The 19,897-nt window shown below is 38.7% G+C and overlaps 1 long non-coding RNA gene and 1 pseudogene across 2 annotated transcripts; one reads left to right on the top strand and one right to left on the bottom strand.

Annotated features, from left to right (window-relative positions):
• Positions 1 to 2,243: 2,243 nt before the first annotated feature.
• LOC142542530 (7-deoxyloganetin glucosyltransferase-like) lies at positions 2,244 to 8,858 on the bottom strand (annotated as a pseudogene).
• Positions 4,088 to 8,071, top strand: LOC142542533 (uncharacterized). 2 transcript variants are annotated; one of them, XR_012819537.1, is made up of 3 exons: positions 4,088 to 4,258; positions 5,315 to 7,745; positions 7,875 to 8,071. It is a non-coding gene; the product is annotated as an uncharacterized LOC142542533 (long non-coding RNA). The 2 variants fall into 2 exon arrangements; XR_012819538.1 differs by having other exon boundaries at positions 4,088 to 6,746; positions 7,564 to 7,745.
• Positions 8,859 to 19,897: the final 11,039 nt, after the last annotated feature.

Below are 19,897 nucleotides of genomic sequence, written 5' to 3'. Positions count from 1 at the left end.
TCACTCCCCTAGCAAGTCTAAGACGTGACTAAGTCGCCCTTTTGGTCGCTTGGTCCATGGTGCATCGGTTTTAATCAAATCAACAAGAACAGCCCCTTTCCCCATTCGGCTTCTTCATTGGTTCAGCATATGGTTTCGGTTTTTGGTTGCTTGGTATGGATCTTGGTTGGCCTATGGCCCATAGCCATGGTTCATACCATGCTCCTAGATGTCTAGATAGTGCCATGGTCAATAAAATGGCCACTGGAACGACGCAAGACATCGATCTAAGCAAAACACTACACACGCATGCACGTTGGTTCTCGGTTGGAGTTTCGGTTGAGTTATGGTGTGATACGGATTGCGGCTGGCCTAAGGCCCTTAGACATGGTTCGAATCATTCCTTGGGATGTTGGTAAGAGTCTCTGGTCGGTGGTTCATGCCCCAATGGCCGGTAGTCTCGAAAACAACACAAGTTACACGATTGTACAGTTGCTGGAAAATTACAGCAAGTTGCTGTGTCGGTTCGGCGGCTTGTTTGAGTTCTCGTTTGGCTTTTAGTCTATGGCCTTGGACTCGACGATGCCCCTTTGAGTTAGAAAGGTCATGTTTTTTACCGTTCGTCATTTGGATCATTTTTGAGGTCGTACGAGAATTTACGGTGCGATGTGCCAAATTGACTCTCGAAAGAGCGTTTCGTGTTTTGGCCTCCATTCCACCTAGATTTCGACCCTATCATTTTAGGAGCATTATTTTATGATTTTTCAGCGTATTTTAATCATGAATATACGTCGGTTTGGTGTCGGTTCAGGTTGGCTCGGAGTCATGATTGAATACGAAGTCATTAGGCGTCATAGTCGCATCTTTTGAACGTAAATTGCATAGTTGGTCAAGGTTTAGCATTTGCATGTTTTTCATAGCACAGTTAGGTTGCAGCGAGCCTGGGGACGATCCAATCCAATCCAGTTGGTAAAATTACAGGATTTTTCATTACGTCAGTTAATTATATTACGTGCATGAAAATAAAAAATGATTATTTTTGAGATTTATGCGATATGGCTTGTGGTTCATTCACTATGTGGGAGTGTTATTTTATACGGTCGCCAGTGACCGATCAGTTCAGTATGGTACCACCCGGTCGCCAGTGACCGGCCAGCTAAGTTCAATTTCAGCCTCCCCGGTAGCTAGTTACCGATCAGTTCAGCTTAGTGCAGTGGCCACAGGCGTAAAACATAATCTCAACAGAAAATTTTACCAGTTATTTCAGTACAGGCTCCAAGGAGCAAACATTTTTACTGTGATTATCAGTTCAGTTATGCACGTATTATAATTGCTCAGTACAGATTATTTTCAGCATGCCTCAGGACATGATATTTTATCCCATGCATATTTTAATTTCGATTTTTACTCGTTAGATGCGATATATGCATGCTGAGTCTTTAGGCTCACTAGACTTGATTGTTGTAGGTACTGATGAGGCCAGGGCCGAGGGCGGAGACCAGTGAGCCAGCTTGGGTCGGCAGTAGTGGCACCCGAGGACCTCAGTGCAGCAGTTGTTATTTTATTCCGCAAATAATTTTTATCAGTCGTTGGATAATTTTTAAATTGTTATTGTTGACAAAACTTTATTTTCTTCCGCTGCTATTATTTTAAACATTGAACTTGATTCATCAGTCGATTTTATGAATGAGGCCATTTAAGTTCTTTTAAAAAGAAAAATTTTTAATTTTCCGCAAATTTTCAAGCTAGGAGTTACAGGGCCTCTGCAGTTTTCTAGTAAGATAAAATTCTTAAGCAAAATCTTATCAAAAAAATAATAATTTAGGAGATAAATTTGTCTCTTGCAAAGCCAATCACGTTTCCTTTCAGGATCCACTGCTGGAGCAGCTTCTCCCATTCTTAGTAGTCGACCCTGTACTAGTCACTATAAAAAGATATTTTTGTGAAGTGAAAAACGATAATCAGGTTTTTCTTTATAGGTTTCGAACATTTCCTACACGGCCTCATTGTATTTTCTTTCATTTTGAAGTATTGGTGGTCGTTTGCTGTATTTATCTCTTTTTCCCTTAGATGAATTTTAATGTGTGTAATATATGTATTATTCTCGGCACATCTAGAATTTAAGAGAGTATCGGCAGCAAATAAACCATATTTGATGGAAGTTACGGTAAAAAAATGACCAAAGCTAAAAAAACAATTTCAAGTTATTTGATGAAAACAAAAATTTGATAAGTTATATGTCTAAAAACCTAAACATGTCAACTTACATAATCAAAATTGCAATTTTCACTTTTATAATTGAAATCAAATAGTTTTTCAATTTGGTAAAAATAGAACATATCCCAGTGTTAAATCATCAAAACATTATTACACAAAAATCAAAATCACACACATAAAACATCTTTTACTAATTTACTCAAATTCAAATAGGATGAACCTCCGTGATCGATGGCTTCGGCCACCTTCTCCTTCCACTCCAAAGCCCTTCTCTTAATCTTCACACCTCTCTCCCCATCCAACAATTCCCTAACAAGAAATCCCACATCCTCCCTCTTCACATCACTACAGATTTCCAATCCGACGCCCCATTCGTCGCACGCATACCGACAATTTATCTGCTGATCGGCGAAAAAAGGCCAGCATAGCATCGGAACCCCACTGCACAAGCTTTCAGTCATCGAGTTCCATCCGCAGTGCGTCAAGAATCCTCCAACCGCTCCATGGGTGAGCACCTTTTCTTGAGGGCACCACTCGCTAGAAAACACCTGTCTTTCGCTGCCTCGGAGAATCCAACTGGGAGGGCGGTGTTCTCTCCCGAAACTAAATCCGGCCTAACAATCCACAAGAAGCTCTTGTTGCTGTCCATAAGCCCCCATGCTAACTCGGTCACCTGGCGGGGAGTTAAGACTGCAATGCTGCCATAGTTCACGTAGATCACTGAGTTTTTAGGCTTCGAGTCGAGCCACTCGAGGCAGTCAGGCTCTTCAGGCAAGAGGCTGGAGCTCATCCGTTTCCTAGTGTCGTCGGCTGGAACGCGATCTATCAGGAGTTGCAGCGGGCCGATGGTGTAGATTGGTGGGCAGATTGAAGAAAGAGCATTCAGCACATTCTTTTCCAAATTAAGCAAAAACAGTGTTTATGATTATGGCTGATGCCTTTGAAGATCGAGCAGTTTCTGTTATTACATAGTTTAACATTTCATCTTTCGGATCGGTTGTTAGAACGAAACTGGGGAAATCTTTGAGGCGTAAAGGGATCATTCCCGGAATCCAATTTATTGGAGTGTCCAAATATTCCTTCTCATCTGTAGAAAATTAAAGCATAATTGAATGGTAAAGTATTTTTAAATATTTGTCCAAATTAGCATCATTTATGTAACAATATAATAACACAAATTACACCGAAGTAATGATATTTCCAAACAAGCAAAAATATCATAATCTAACTCGTTCATAATATCTTTACCACAAATTTCTAAAATTATAATACAAAATGGGGAAATTTTATTTTCCAGCTTATATGTTATATATTTGTAAATTTGGTCATTTATGTGTCAAAATTTGGTGATAGTCCTATACTTTCATTTGTTTGGTAATTTTGGCTCTTTTTAAATAATAATGTTGATTTAACATTTCACACATAGCATTAGGTTTAAATCAAGTCAACATCAATTAAGCGACGCGTTGAAAAAACACATAAATTGCAAAGAAAACAAAAATAACAGACTAATATTGAAATTTGAAACCATAATACACAAAAAAAAAAAAAAACAAATATATTAACTAAAAATACACTTTTTCCCAATTTTCCTAATTTATCTTGGGAATTTTTTTCATGTAATTTCATCATTTTGTGATTTTGGTCATGTCTGTTATTAATTTTAGTTTTACTCATGTGTAATAAGATTTTTTGTAATTTTAATTTCTTTCACCGAAAATACTGAAATGACTTTATACACTTCAATGCTGCATTAACGTCACATTAACACCATAACAAAAAAATAACTAAAAAAAGCAACAAAGATAAAGAAACTTAAAAAACCAAAATCTCAAAACAAACATATTATTGTTCATCCGATTAACGTGAGGTGAGGCAGGGGCGGAGGGAGACTTGTGGCCAATTTTTTTTTAGTATGTAATAGTTTTTGTCTAGACTAGGTCCAAATTAATAAGCCCATGTTCCAAAGTCCAATTGTGTTTGATATTGTCAAATGAACAAAATATTGAAGACGCTTACAGAAGATGAGAAGCGACGCGCTCATCTCCTCTCCCAACCCAAGGTTTGTTTGGGCTTCCGTTGTGCATTTGATTTTTGGTGTTTATTTGTTCTTCTGGCTGTTGAATGAATCTAGGCAACTATGTTTCATGTTGCTCTTTATTCTTTTTCACAATATTGGTTTTGATTTTATGCGTGCGTGTGTGTGAACCCATCATAGTTTTAAAAAAAACATTATATTGCAATGTAAAAGAAGTAAAACTTTTGGTGGAAAGGGGGCACGATTTATCTCGAGCGCCAAGAGGCAAGTTAAATTTGGGTAAGAAATGTTTTTTTTTTAAAAAAATTTAATTTGTGAGACAATGGCGGAGGAAAAATATATTCGAGATCGGAGAGTTCGCCCTGTTGCATTTCTGTAATGGTTTTGATCGGTAAATGCTTTGAAAATGAGAGTGTGAGAGATTTGAAGGGGGAGAAAAGTTGGTTATTGAAGTCAAGAGAGACTTGTGGGAAGGGGTAAATTTATAGGATGGAAAAAGGTGCTGTAGGGTACGATATTCAATCAATTTAGAGTACAGTAGAATTCTTGATATGAGATCATTGCAACATGATGACGATCACGTGTATAATAACATTATGGCCAAATAATTAGTTGAATGGTGGATTAATTGGTTGGTTTAAAGAAACTCAGGTCTATGTTCGAGACACATTTATACATGCTTGTGTAGATGTAGAAGAAAATGTTCTTAAATTACATTTCAAGTATGCACTCATGCAAAATCATGCACATGTCTTCGCATCAGTTGATATCAATGTAATAAATTAAATAATATGATTGAGTTTTGTGGACTGGTGAATTCGGTGTCAAGCTGTAAATTGGGTGTCAATAATGAGCACCGACTGGTGTCTTCATCCTGCTTGCGAAGAGTTATTCAAGGAATATTGAGTGCTCGATTATTCTGTGAAAGCATGATATATATTTTTTGAAATCAATATAGAGATGTATTAAGATCATATATTCTTTGTTTATCGAGTATTGTCATGTTATTAACATTAAATTTATCTATGTACTCTATATTATTTGGTTCTAATCTAAATTTAATAATTTTGTTTATATTAGGTTATTTTAATGTCAAATCAGGAGAGAAAGAGGAAAAAAAATATTTTATCATTCTTTCATCCAACAATTGATAATCCTTCATCATCTGAGAGGATCGAGACTCATGCATCCATTCATATTGAGGACCCCGGACCTTCTTCTAAATCTAAAAGAGTTGTGTTTGAGGAAACTTCCCTTGAACGGGATCCTCGATTGCGTATCTCTATGTTGTAACATCCTGTTAATCATCGTGATGAAATTAGGCGAGCTTATATCAAAATGGGGCCATATCAAACTAAATTGTCGGAAAACCCACGGTCTGAATCAGGAAAGTAGCATCGTCGATTTCAATATACATGGTTTAAAAAGTTTCCATGGTTAGAGTACTCTCCTTCGAAGGATGCAATATTTTATTTTTCGTGCTATCTTTTTGAATTAAGTGAAGCACAACAATCTACATTTACAATTGAAGAGTTTAAAAGTTGGAAACGGGTTAATGATGGAGCAAAGTGTGCTTTTTTGTCTCACATGGGAATTTCTAACTCGACACACAATAAATCTTCAAAATCTGTTGTTGATTTGATGAATGTCACTAGGCATATAGATGTAGTTATGAATCGAGAAAATCCTGAACAAATTCAAAAAAATCGGTTAAGGCTTGTAGCAACAATTGAGTATGTCCATTGGCTTAGTTTGCAAAGATGTGGATTGAGATGTCATGATGAATCTTCATATTCTCAAAATCGTGATAATTTCATTGAGATGTTAAAACTATTGGGGAAATGAAATGCTAGTGTTGAAGATGTTATCTTAGACAAAGCTCCGGGAAATGCAAGATATTCCTCACCAGAAGCTCAAAAAGAAATCTTACATATTATTGGTAATAGAGTCAGTAATAAAATTCGTGATGAAATTGGAGATTCTAAGTTTTGTATTTTGGTGGATGAAGCGAAAGATGTATCTAACAAAGAACATATGGCTATAATTTTGAGATTTGTTGATGCCCATGGTTTTCTGCTGGAGCGATTTTTTCAAATTGTGCATGTTCATGACACTACAGCTGCAACACTCAAGAAAGAAATATGTGATGTCCTCACTAGATATAATCTAGAAATTCATAATTTGCAAAGTCAAGGGTATGATGGTGCTAGTAACATGAGTGGCGCTTTTAATGGATTGCAAGCTTTATTTCTTAAATATTGCCCCTATACATATTATGTACATTGTTTTGCCCATCGACTCCAACTAACATTAGTTGCAGCAGCTGAAAAAGAGATCTCAATATGGCTTCTCTTTTAAAATCTGACGACTATTGTCAATCTTGTTGCATCTTCTTCCAAGCGCAATGCTGAGTTACAATCTTATCAAGTTAATGAAGTTGCATGTTCTATTGTTGCCGGTGAACGCGAGACTGGGCGAGGAGCTAATCAGATTGGTAATTTGTATCGAGCAGGTACTACTCGTTGGAGCTCCCATTTTGATTCTATTTGCAGCTTGATAGATATGTATGATGCAACTATTAATTTGCTCGAAAACATTATCATTGATGGCACCTCTACTTCAATGCACGGGAAAGCTGGTGGTTCATAAATAGCGATGAAGTCTTTTGATTTCATTTTTATTTTGCATTTGATGCATAAAATTATGGGGTTCACAAATTTGTTTTGTCGTGCCTTGCAACAAAAATGTCTTGATATCATAAGTGCAATGGATTTGGCCTCTACGACTAAAGAAATTTTCCTGAGATTGAGAAATGATGGTTTTGATATTCTTCTTTCGTATGTAAAATCATTTCGCACAAGATTGGATGTCGATATACCGGAGATGAGTTCTCATTATAAGCAGTCTACTCATTCATGCAAGAAAAAGGATACCATCACAGTTGAACATTACGGCTTTCATTATGATATATTTAATGTTGCAATAGATTTTCAGTTGGAAGAGTTAAACTCTAGATTCAGTGATGAGACAGTTGAACTTCTAATTCTCAGCTCTGCTTTGGATCCAAAAGATGATTTTAAATGGTTCAACATTGACAAGATTTGTACTATCGCTGAGAAGTATTATCCCGAGGACTCCACTGAATAGGAAATTCATCATTTGAGGTGTCAGCTACAACATTTTGAGCTCGATGTAGTTTTTCATAAAGATTTTCAGAAAATGTCCACTATCTCTGAATTGTGCCGAGGGTTATTTGAAACAAAAAAGTTGCAACATTATGATTTGATTGACAAGTTGATCTGTCTAGTTTTAACTTTGCCTGTTTCCAGGACAACTACGGAGCGTGCATTATGAAGCATGTTAAAACAGTTCTTCGTAGTAAAATGGGAGATTGTTTTCAAACAGATTCTATGATTATCTACATTGAGAGAGAGTTTGCTTCAAATATAGACTCAGATTCTATAATTGATGAATATTATATTTCGAAGAATCGTAGATCACAGCTTCAATAGTAAGATTATGTCTATACAGATTATCTTTGTATATTTTAGTTTAAAAATATTTAATTTAATAATCTAATATTAAATGAATGATTTTAGAGATATTCATTTTATTTGATCTTCATTAATTTTGTTTGCAGGATGATGGAGATATAATATTACATTGTCGATGTTTTGTCGATTTCTGAATCTTACGAGTTCAATAACCAAATATATTGAAGATCTTGTTAATGAGAAACTGTTTGAGACTACGATGAACAAGTATCATAGTTATGATTTTAATTGTTGTGAATTGTTTTGTCTTTTTGTTAAAAAAATTTAGCCCAGTAGATTTCAAATCCGGGCTCCGCCACTAAGATGAGGTACATCAATTATTAGGAAAACTGTAGCTGTGAATGGTATACTTGTTTTAGGAATGGAATTGATTGATCCAAGAACTCCTTTTAAGTGTTCCATCGGTGGAACAACTCTGGAACGATACAGGACAAAAGGAATCAAGTTTCACAATTTATCTTTAAAACATGAATTAAACAAAAATTCCCATTACCTTTGAGTGGTACAAGGCCTTTATCCACAAGATGACCAACGTGTTTATAACACAAGAAGCTACAAGCGCTCGCAGTCCGCAGCATCACACCGGGTACACCGATCTCCTCCGCAGCGTCCAGAGCAAAAGACATGATCGAATCAGCAATCACACAGCTCACCGGCGGCTCACGGTGATTCAGTTTCTTGATAAGTTCACTAACGGGAGCCAAGCAGTTCTTTCGAGTTGAAAAACAGAGAAAAGGAAGGTTTCGAGCGTCTGCGCGGCCATCAGCCTGAGAAAGACCATCTGGGATAGTCTCAAAGCGGAAGTCCAGCAGTCCCCCCAGGGCGGCGGGGCCTTGAGATCGGAGGAGACGGGTGTAGTTGTATTCTGTGTGGACAAAGGTTATGTGGAAGCCTTTGTTGTGAAGAAGTATGGCGAACTTGAGCATAGGGTTGATGTGGCCTTGCGCTGGAAAGGGAATGCACAGAGCATGCTGTTTTTTGGTTGCTTCATTGGATTCCATTGGTATTTGCTTCTGTCCTGGATTCTTATCTATGTTCAAACTTAGCTTGTTAGTTTTTGTCTATATCTGTGGCATTAAAATAAAAACAATATATATTTGTTTATAAGTTATTGTATCTGCTGCTATCCCTGTGGTTCTTATTTATGTTCAAACTTAGTAGGCAGTTTTTGTCTTTATACGTGGCATTAAATAAAACAATATATATTTGTATATAAAATATTTTTAAAACCGACTCTTCTGTTTAAAATAAAAATTTACAATAAAATAAAATCTCAAATTCATAAAATATATTAAACAACGTACATTTTGTAAAATTTTCTTCACTCAATTATATATAATTTTCACAAATTGAGAGACCTATTTATAGAATCTCTTTGAAAATAATCCAAAAATAATTATATCATTACATACATCATCACAAACTAATTTTCGATATTTCCAACTCTTATTTTCAACATCCCCTTGTGATTATGATAATGATACAATGATTATATTCATTACGTGTTTTTATACTGGCTCGTTAAAAACCTTACTACAAAAACTTATTGGGATAAAAATCATATTAAAGGAAAAAAGAGTGCAGTCATATAAACTCTCTCTCATGTTAAACGAACGATTCTTTACAAATTTCGTAGATTGCGTATCCCAATGTTATATATATGTTTTCTGAATATTGTCGTAGAAAGTGCATTTGTGAAGAGATCTGATGAGTTTTCAATTGATTGAACTCAATTGATTAAATAAAACGAATATCAATATCTTTATTCTTCTCAAACTCTCGAGTGAATGCGAAGAACTTATGGGGAATATGTTTAGTTATATCGCTTTTTATGTGTCCTTCTTTCATTTGAGTAACACATGCAGCACTATCTTCATATAGTGTCGCATGTTTCTTGTCGAATGATAATCCGCATGATATTTAGATATGTTGGGTCATTGATTTTAGCCACACACATTCACGGCTTGTTTCATGTAGTGCAATATTCTCGGCGTGATTTGATGAAGTTGTTACAAGTGTTTGTTGCTGTTAACATCAAGAAATTGTAGTGCCTCCACAAGTAAAAACATATCCGATGAGAACGTGCCTTGTGTGGATCAGAAAACTATTCAGCATCAGCATAACCAATTATACTTTGATTAATATCTTTTGAATACAAAATTCCCAAGTTTGTCGTTCCTCGTAGATAACGCAATATCTGTTTAAATCCGTTCCAGTGTGATCTCTTTGTTGTAAATGAGATAAATCTTACCAATAAATTTATAGCAAAAGATATATCAGGACTTGTACAATTCGCAAGATACATAAGGGACACCAATATCAATTAGATATGTTACGTCTGAACCAAGAATAACTTCACCATCTTCGCATGGACGGAATGGATCATTTTCTATGCTTAATGATCTAACAACCATTGGAGTACTTCAATTATTTATTTATTTATATTAAAAGGTTTAAGGACCTTTTCTATATAACTTGTCTGGTAAACAAATATTTCTTATTCTTTTTGTTCAATTTGCAAATCCAGACAATATTTTGTTTTTCCAAGATCCTTCATTTCAAATTCTTCCTTCAAGTACAACACAACTTCTTGAATTTCCTTATTCGTTCCAATGATGTTTATATCATCAATATATACAGCAATAATTACGCATCCTGGTGTTGTTTTATTAATAAAAACGCAAGGACATATTGAATTGTTTACATATCCCTTTTTCATTAAGTGTTCACATAGCCGATGATACCACGTTCGATCGGATTGGTTTAACCCATATAATAATAATCTTTGCAATTTCACATTAACATTCTTTGAGTTTTGAACTTTGTGCTTCAGGCATCTTAAATCTTTCAGGGATTTTCATATATATATATATATATATATATATATATATATATATATATATTACTATCCGAGTGATCCATATAAGTAAGCTATAACAATATCCATAAGACGCATTTCTAAATTTTCAGATGCTGCCAAACTAATCAAATACCGAAACGTAATTGCATCCATAATGGAAAATACGTTTCTTCATAATCAATTTCAGGTCTTTGAAAAAATCTTGTGCAATAAGTCAAGCTTTATATCTTATTATTTCATTTTTCTCATTTCGATTTCGAATAAAAAATCATTTGTACACAACAGGTTTTACACCTTCAGGTGTAAGGATGATAAATCTAAAAATGTTACGTTTAGTTAGCAAATCCAATTCAACATGTATGATGTAGAACCCGTAACTTAGACTACGTATAAACCATGCATAATTCTAGTATTTTAAATTAAAATGATTTTATTGCATGAGTATTTAAATTTAATTATTTTATGCAGTGGTTTAATTTTTATCATTTCAGTTATTTTCAGTGAGGCCGGACTGGAGTTGGAGTTTTGAGATAGAATTTAAGATTCAGAAATCAGTTCCGGAATTTATTTTAGCTAGCAAGTAAGTTCATTTAAGTTGAAAAGGAGGTTTGAGGATTTAATTTATTTACTTGAGGTGAGTAGGAAATAAGCTCACTTAAGATCCAATAATTAAAGGATTAATTCACTAAATTAATTAAAGGATTAGTGAGGCTTTTAAGGGTTATAAATTTACTAGTTAGAAAAGAATTCCCCTCCATTTATTTGTGAGAATTTCGGCCCTAATGGATTGTGTATTGCCTTGCCAACTCATCATCTTGGACCCATTCTTTGTCATTTTTTTTATGATAATCTTTTTAATTATTAATCAACCTTAATTAAATTATTAGTAAGCAATATCCTAGTCTAATTATTTATGGACAATCGGCCATGCAACTCCAAGAAGACTTGTTCAAACAAATTTAAAATTTGAATGAGAGGTAGACTTGGTCTTGCATTTTAAATCCCTTTATTAGTGGATCTTCCCCCTCACCTTTCCAACCATCATTCTCCTCTCCCTAATCTCGAAATTCAGAGTGAAATTGAGAAGAAAAACCGTGGGTTCCATAGCTAGGAAGATAGGAGAAAATCGAGTAAGAAGCAAGGTAGAATAGAAAGCGCTCCACCTCCTCCGCGCCGGATCGTCTCGTTCTTTCGTTTTCTTTCAAAACGAAACCAGGCATGCATATATTCTTCCTTGACTCTTCAATCAAGTCCTATTATCAATTATTTTCATTGCATGATCATGATTTCTATGGCCATAAACCAAAATCCATAAAGAATTTTCAGAAAAATAAAAGTGCAGAATTTCGGTTTTCATTTCAAGCTTCACGATTTCTTTTGTGTTGATGGTTACAGGTATTGGTTCGACTCAAGGCTACCAATGCTGCATCTAGACATGTACTAGGACATGTTAGGATCATAATGGTCCATTCATTCAAGCCCCTCACCCGCTGGAAACGAAAATTGACAGCAACTCCCCAAGCACAGCTCATGTGCACTTGATTTCTTGTGTCTTGCTGTCAAAAAGGGAAGCTTCTGATCTTGGCTGCCCTAGGGGCCTATAGCCTTGGTTAGATCACTTCCCTAGCATGTTTAAGACGTGACTAAGTCGCCCTCTTGGTGGCTTGGTCCATGGTTAATCGGTTTTTAAATAAAACTCCAAGAACAGCCCTGCACCCTTTCGCCCCTCTTCATTTTACAGCATGTATGGTTCGAATTCTTGTGGATGGTGTGGATCTTGGTTGGCCTATGGCCCTTAGCCACGGTTCATACCATACCCCTAGATGTCTAGGTCATGGCATGGTCAATCAAATGGCCACTGGAACGACACGAGACAGCAAGCAAAGCTAAACACCACACGCGCATGCAAAGGTGCTCTCGGGTGAATCTTTTCAATTGTTGCTGGAATATTCCGAATTGTGGCTGGTTTAAAGCCCTTAGCCATGGTTCGAATCATTCCTTGGGACGTTGGTAAGAGGTTCTGGTCGGTGGTTCAAGCCCCAATGGCCATTAGCCTCGCTAACGACGCAGGCAAACCAAAGCACAGCTGCTGTATTTTTGGACAGCAACTTGCTGTGACGGTTCAGTGGCTCGTTCGAGTTCTCGGTCGGATATTAGCCTATGGCCTTGGACTTGACAGTGTCTCATTGAGTTAGGAAGGTCATGTTTTCAACCATTTGTCATTCGGTTCATTTTTGAGGTCGTACGAGAATTTACGGTGCGATGTGCCAAATTGACTCTCGAAAGAGCGTTTCTTGTTTTGGCCTCCATTCACCTAGATTTCGGCCCTCACCATTTTAGGAGCATTATTTTATCATTTTTAAGCGTATTTTAATCATGACTACATGACGGTTCAGTGTTGGTTCGGGTTGGTTCGGAGTCATGATTAAATACGAAGTCGGTAGGCGTAATTGTCACATCTTAGAATGTTATTGCATAGTTTGGTCCCATAAATCTATTGCATATTTTTCATGACATATTTAGGTTGCAGCGAGCCTGGGAGCGATCCAATCCAAGCAGTAAATTATTACAGGATATTTAATTGTGCCATTTAATTATATTACGTGCATAAATATTTAAAATGTTCATTTTTGAGATTATGCGATATTGCTTGTGGCCATTACACTATCATGGGATTATTGCTAAATCCGGTCGCCAGTTACCGGTCAGTTGAGTTTGTTTCACCCAGTATACTGTGGCTACAGTCTGATCAGACGTTTACTATTTTATCTGGTCGCCAGTTACCGGTCATGGGAGCATATTATTATCCGGTCGCCAGTTACCGGTCAGTTTCAGTGCAGGGGCCACTTGCGTATACCGTAATCTCACCAGGAAAATTATTACAGGCTATTTTCAGTACAGGGCTCCAAGGAGCAAACATTTTTACCATGATATTTTCAGTTCAGTTATGCACGTATTATAATTAATCATGACACGACACTTTTACGATATGCCTCATGACACGACATTTTTATTCCATGAAATTTTACTATAGTATTTACTCGTTATTTACGTTATATGCATGTTGAGTCTTTAGACTCACTAGACTTGATTGTTGTAGGTTCTGATGATGCCAGGGGCCGAGGGCAGGGACCAGTGAGCAGGCTCGAGTCGGCAGTAGTAGGACCCGAGGACCTCAGTTCAGCATTTTTTTTTAATTGATGGCTCAAACATTTTAATTATTGTTGGAAAAACTTTTTACTGTTATTTCAAAAATGTTAATTTTTTCGCTGCCACATTGAACATCAAACTTTATTTATAAGTTCATTTATGAAGGCGACAATTTTAATTATTTAAAAAGAAAAATTTTAAATTTTCCACAAATTTCCAAGTAAGGATTTTAGGCCCCTTTACAGATGGTATCAGAGCGGTGGTTCTGTATAGGGTTGTACTACTACTGACCAAGAGAAGCACACGAAGTCACGTCTTCGGTCTGTAAGTTTATATTTACGCATATTCTTTAAAGCATGAATTATTTTCTTAACGGCATGATTTCATTAAGCATTTTATGTCCAGATTCATTTTATTTGTTCAGTATTTAAATTTAAATAAATTATGGAATTATGCATGTTAGTTACGTATGGGTTATGTATGGAACAGTATGCCCCCTAGACGCACCCTTGAGCGCCCTACTGGGGAGGAGCCTCGCCGAGAGGACAGAGAGGAGCCGAGGCAGGAGAGAGACTTACCACCTCCACCTCCACCTCCACCGGACTTGAATGCCCAGATGTTAGCTGGGATGACTCAGTTCTTCGCACAGTTTGCGGGGAACAATGCTGTGGCGACCAGGCCGACAGGGCCCGAGGCTGTCTATGAAAGATTCATGAAGATGCGTCCGAAAGAGTTTTCTGGGACGTCTGACCCCATGATTTCCGAGGGCTGGATCAAGTCCCTCGAGGTTATTTTTGATTTCATGGAGTTTTGCGATGCGGATCGAGTTCGTTGTACCTCTTATCTTTTCGGAGGAGACACCCGCTTATGGTGGGAAGGAGCTTCAGTAGCCCTTGACTTGGCTACCCTGACTTGGGCACGTTTCACGAAGGTGTTCTACTCCAAATACTTTGCTGAGGAAAGTGCGCACCAGGTTGACCACTGAGTTTATGAGCTTGAGGCAAGGAGATATGACTGTTACGGAGTTCATCCGTAAGTTTGAGAGGGGTTGTCATTTTGTACCCCTGATCGCAAACGATGCTAGAGCCAAGATGATGCATTTTCTAGTGGGTCTACGGCCGATCTTGCGCCGTGATATTAGGGTGTCTGACCCTACTTCTTATGAGGTCGCTGTCTCCAAAGCCCTAGCCGTAGAGCAGGATCAGCGTGATATCGAGAGAGATCGCTTGGGAAAGCGACCAGCCCAGGTACCGCACCGCCCTCCTCCTCAGCAGCATCAGCAGTAGAAAAAGAGGTCTTTTCACGGACAGCCTAGAAACATAGGCCAGCAGCAGCAGCAGCAGCAGCAGCAGCTGGGACGCCCAGCCCCGAGGGCTCCTGAGCACCCAGTCTGTCCTAAGTGTTCGCGTCGCCATCCTGGAGCATGTTTGTACGGCTGAGGAAAGTGTTATAGGTGTGGTAGTCCAGACCACTTATTTCTGCAGTGCCCTCAAAGGAACCAGCCTACGCAGGGCAGAGTGTTTGCTCTCCATGCGACGGAGACGAACCCCGATACTATGCTGATGACAGGTACCTTAAGCTTTGAGTCTGCATTTGGAACTTAATGTTTTGGGTTAATAATTTGAACAAAGAATTGCGTTAGGATTGCATGCTCTACTTTGTAATATTTTTGAAATTTAAGTTAGAAGAACTTCAACCTTTGCATGTCTATAAGTTTAGCCTTTGTAACTATTGGGTTCAACTTAGAGTTCCGATCTTTCAGGGAGAATTTTTATATCCGGTTTCGCTACGAAGGTCTTGATAGATTCAGGGGCCACTCACTCATTCATTTCAGAGGTCTTTGCTAATTTCCTTAAAGTTAAGATCATTGGGCTAGATATAGCCTATTCCGTAGTACTAGCCGTCTGGCGAGGAGATGGCAGTCACCAATGTGATCCAAGACATAGATCTTGAGCTCCATGGCAACCTTGTTTATGCGGATCTGATCGTACTGCCGATGCCAGAGTTTGACATTATACTAGGGATGGATTGGCTACTGCGGAACAGAGTTTTGATTGACTTCCAGCAGAGATCTGTTCTAGTCCGACCGCCTGGAATGACGCAGTTCTTATTTGAGCCAGACAGGTACTTTCCTCTACCACGTATTATTCCATATGTTCAGTCTAGGAAGCTCATGCATAGAGGGTGTCGGGCGTTTCTAGCAACCTTTGTATCTGTCCCCGAGGCACCCAGGCAGTCAGCCTCAGATGTTCCGATTGTTAGAGACTTCTTAGACGTTTTTCCTGAGGACGTCTCTGGTCTGCCACCTGAGAGAGAGGTGGAGTTTTTCATAGAGCTTATGCCAGGTACGGCTCCGATCTCAAAAGCACCGTACCGACTTGCACCGACAGAGATGACAGAGCTTAAGAAGCAGATTCAGGAACTTCTTGACAAGGAGTTCATTTGCCCTAGTTTCTCACCTTGGGGCGCGCCAGTCTTGTTTGTTAAGAAGAAAGATGGCACGATGAGGCTTTGTATTGACTATCGGGAGTTGAACAGGGTTACAGTGAAGAATAAATACCCACTTCCGAGGATTGAGGATCTGTTTGACCAGTTGCAGGGAGATTCGATTTTCTCTAGGATAGATCTGCGTTCCGGTTATCACCAGTTGAAGGTGAGAGATGCTGATGTTTCAAAGACAGCTTTCAGGACTCGTTATGGTCACTACGAGTTTCTTGTGATGCCGTTCGGTTTGACGAATGGGCCAGCGATCTTCATGGATCTCATGAATCGCGTATTTCAGCCATACCTCGACCAGTTTGTGATAGTGTTCATAGATGACATTCTTGTCTACTCCAAGAATCGGGAGGATCACAGCAGGCATCTGGCCACAGTGTTGCAGACATTGCAAAAGCACAAATTATTCGCAAAGTTCAGTAAATGCGAATTCTGGTTAGAGAAGGTGGCGTTCTTAGGCCACATTGTATCCAGCAGTGGTATTGAGGTATACCCAGCGAAAGTGGCAGCAGTCAGAGATTGGGTTGTGCCGCAAAATGCATCAGAGATCCGCAGTTTTCTTGGCTTAGCATGATATTATCGGAAGAGAATCAAGGGATTCTCTTCGATTGCAGTTCCACTCACAGCACTGACAAAGAAGAATGTGAAATTTGTTTGGAGGGAGGAGTGTCAGAAGAGCTTCGATACTTTGAAGCAAGCTCTTATCTTAGCACCAGTTTTGGCCGTTCCGTCAGGGTCCGGTGAGTTTGTTCTGTATACCGATGCTTCGAAGCTCGGTCTTGGCGCAGTATTGATGCAGCATGGGAAGGTGATAGCTTATGCTTCTAGACAGTTGAAGACTCATGAGAAGAACTACCCTACCCATGATCTAGAGTTGGCCGCAGTAGTTTTTGCCTTGAAGATTTGGAGGCATTATCTGTATGGAGGGAAGTGCCAGATCTTTACCGACCACAAGAGCCTCAAGTATTTCTTTACGCAGAAGGAGCTGAACATGCGTCAGAGGCGTTGGTTGGAGCTTGTGAAGGATTATGACTGTGACATTAGCTACCACCCGGGTAAAGCTAATGTAGTTGCGGATGCATTGAGCAGAAAAGTCGCAGTGATGGCTCATTTGACAGTGTCGAGACCACTTCAGATTGAGATGCAGAGGTTTGATCTTGAGACTTATCCTCAAGGTAGAGTTCCCCGTCTATCTACCTTGACCATTCAGTCTTCCTTTTTGGACCATATTTGCAGTGGTCAGACACCAGATGAGCAGTTAGCAAAGTGGAAGCAGAGGGATGAGGCCAAGGGCAGTGTCTTGTATTCATTCAGTGATGGTATTGTGAGATACCGAGACAGGATATGGGTTCCTAGCAGTGATTCTATCCGAGTAGATATCTTATCAGAAGCCCATACGTCGCCGTACTCTATTCATCCAGGGAGTACGAAGATGTACAAGGATCTGCAGCTATTGTATTGGTGGCCAGGGATGAAGAAGGATATCAGGCGATTTGCGTCCGAGTGTCTGACTTGTCAGTTAGTGAAGGCCGAGCATCAGAGACCAGCAGGTTTGCTCAAGCCTCTTCCCATTCCCGAGTGGAAGTGGGATAATGTTACCATGGACTTTTTGACCGGATTGCCGAGGTCAGCCAGAGGATCGAATGCCATCTGGGTGATTGTAGATCGTCTTACCAAATCAGCGCATTTCTTGCCTATTAAGACGACGTTCACCATGATTCAGTATGCAGAGCTGTATATCCGAGAGATAGTCCGACTCCATGGTATTCCAGTTTCTATCGTATCTGACAGAGATCCCAGATTCACTTCCTCATTTTGGAAGAGTTTGCATTCGACTATGGGTACGAAGTTGCTGTTTAGCACAGATTTCCATCCGCAGACAGATGGGTAGTCAGAGCGAGTCATTCAGATTTTAGAGGATCTTCTCCGTGCTTGCGTCATTGATTTCTCAGGGAGTTGGGAGTCGAACTTGCCATTGGTTGAGTTCACCTACAACAACAGCTTCCAGTCTTCCATTGGTATGGCTCCGTATGAAGCACTATATGGCCGCAAGTGTAGATCTCCTGTTCATTGGGATGAAGTAGGAGAGAGAGCAGAGTTGGGTCCAGATATTATTCAGCAGACTGTCGATGTAGTAGCCCGGATCCGTGATAGAATGAGGACTGCTCTGAGTCGACAGAAGAGTTATGCCGATCAGCGGAGGAGAGATTTAGAGTTTGCTGTCGGCGACCATGTCTTTGTGAAAGTGGCACCTATGAAGGGTGTCATGAGATTTGGCAAGAAAGGGAAGCTCAGTCCGAGATTCATTGGACCATTTGAGATCCCCGACAGAGTTGGGACGCTAGCTTATCGTGTGGCTCTTCCGCCGAATCTGGCCGGAGTACACAATGTGTTCCACGTCTCCATGCTGAGGAAGTACATGGCGAACCCTTCGCATGTCCTGAACTTTGAGCCGTTGCAGCTTACTCCGAACCTATCTTATGAGGAGAGGCCAGTGCAGATCCTAGACAGGCAGGAGAAGAAGCTTCGGAACAAGCTGGTTAAGCGAATCAAAGTCAGATGGCTCAACCATTCAGAGGAGGAAGCTACATGGGAGTCTAAGTCGGAGATGAGAGATCGTTACCCCGAGTTATTCGGTGAGTTTTAATTTCGAGAACGAAATTTCTTTTAAGGGGGGAAGGATTGTAGAACCCGTAACTTAGACTACGTATAAACCATGCATAATTCTAGTATTTTAAATTAAATTGATTTTATTGCATGAGTATTTAAATTTAATTATTTTATGCAGTGGTTTAATTTTTATCATTTCAGTTATTTTCAGTGAGGCTGGACTGGAGTTGGAGTTTTGAGATAGAATTTAAGATTCAGAAATCAGTTCCGGAATTTATTTTAGCTAGCAAATAAGTTCATTTAAGTTAAAAAGGAGGTTTGAGGATTTAATTTATTTACTTGAGGTGAGTAGGAAATAAGTTCACTTAAGATCCAATAATTAAAGGATTAATTCACTAAATTAATTAAAGGATTAGTGAGGCTTTTAAGGGTTATAAATTTACTAGTTAGAAAAGAATTCCCCTCCATTTATTTGTGAGAATTTCGGCCCTAGTGGATTGTGTATTGCCTTGCCAACTCATCATTTTGGACCCATTCTTTGTCTTTTTTTTTATGATAATCTTTTTAATTATTAATCAACCTTAATTAAATTATTAGTAAGCAATATCCTAGTCTAATTATTCATGGACAATCGGCCATGCAACTCCAAGAAGACTTGTTCAAACAAATTTAAAATTTGAATGAGAGGTAGACTTGGTCTTGCATTTTAAATCCCTTTATTAGTGGATCTTCCCCCTCACCTTTCCAACCATCATTCTCCTCTCCCTAATCTCGAAATTCAGAGTGAAATTGAGAAGAAAAACCAGTGGGTTCCATAGCTAGGAAGATAGGAGAAAATCGAGTAAGAAGCAAGGTAGAATAGAAAGCGCTCCACCTCCTCCGCGCCGGATCGTCTCGTTCTTTCGTTTTCTTTCAAAACGAAACCAGGCATGCATATATTCTTCCTTGACTCTTCAATCAAGTCCTATTATCAATTATTTTCATTGCATGATC

Source organism: Primulina tabacum, chromosome 1, assembly GCF_025594145.1.
Source record: "Primulina tabacum isolate GXHZ01 chromosome 1, ASM2559414v2, whole genome shotgun sequence".
Lineage (NCBI taxonomy): Eukaryota > Viridiplantae > Streptophyta > Magnoliopsida > Lamiales > Gesneriaceae > Primulina > Primulina tabacum.
This window is presented reverse-complemented; position numbering and strand designations above follow the sequence as displayed.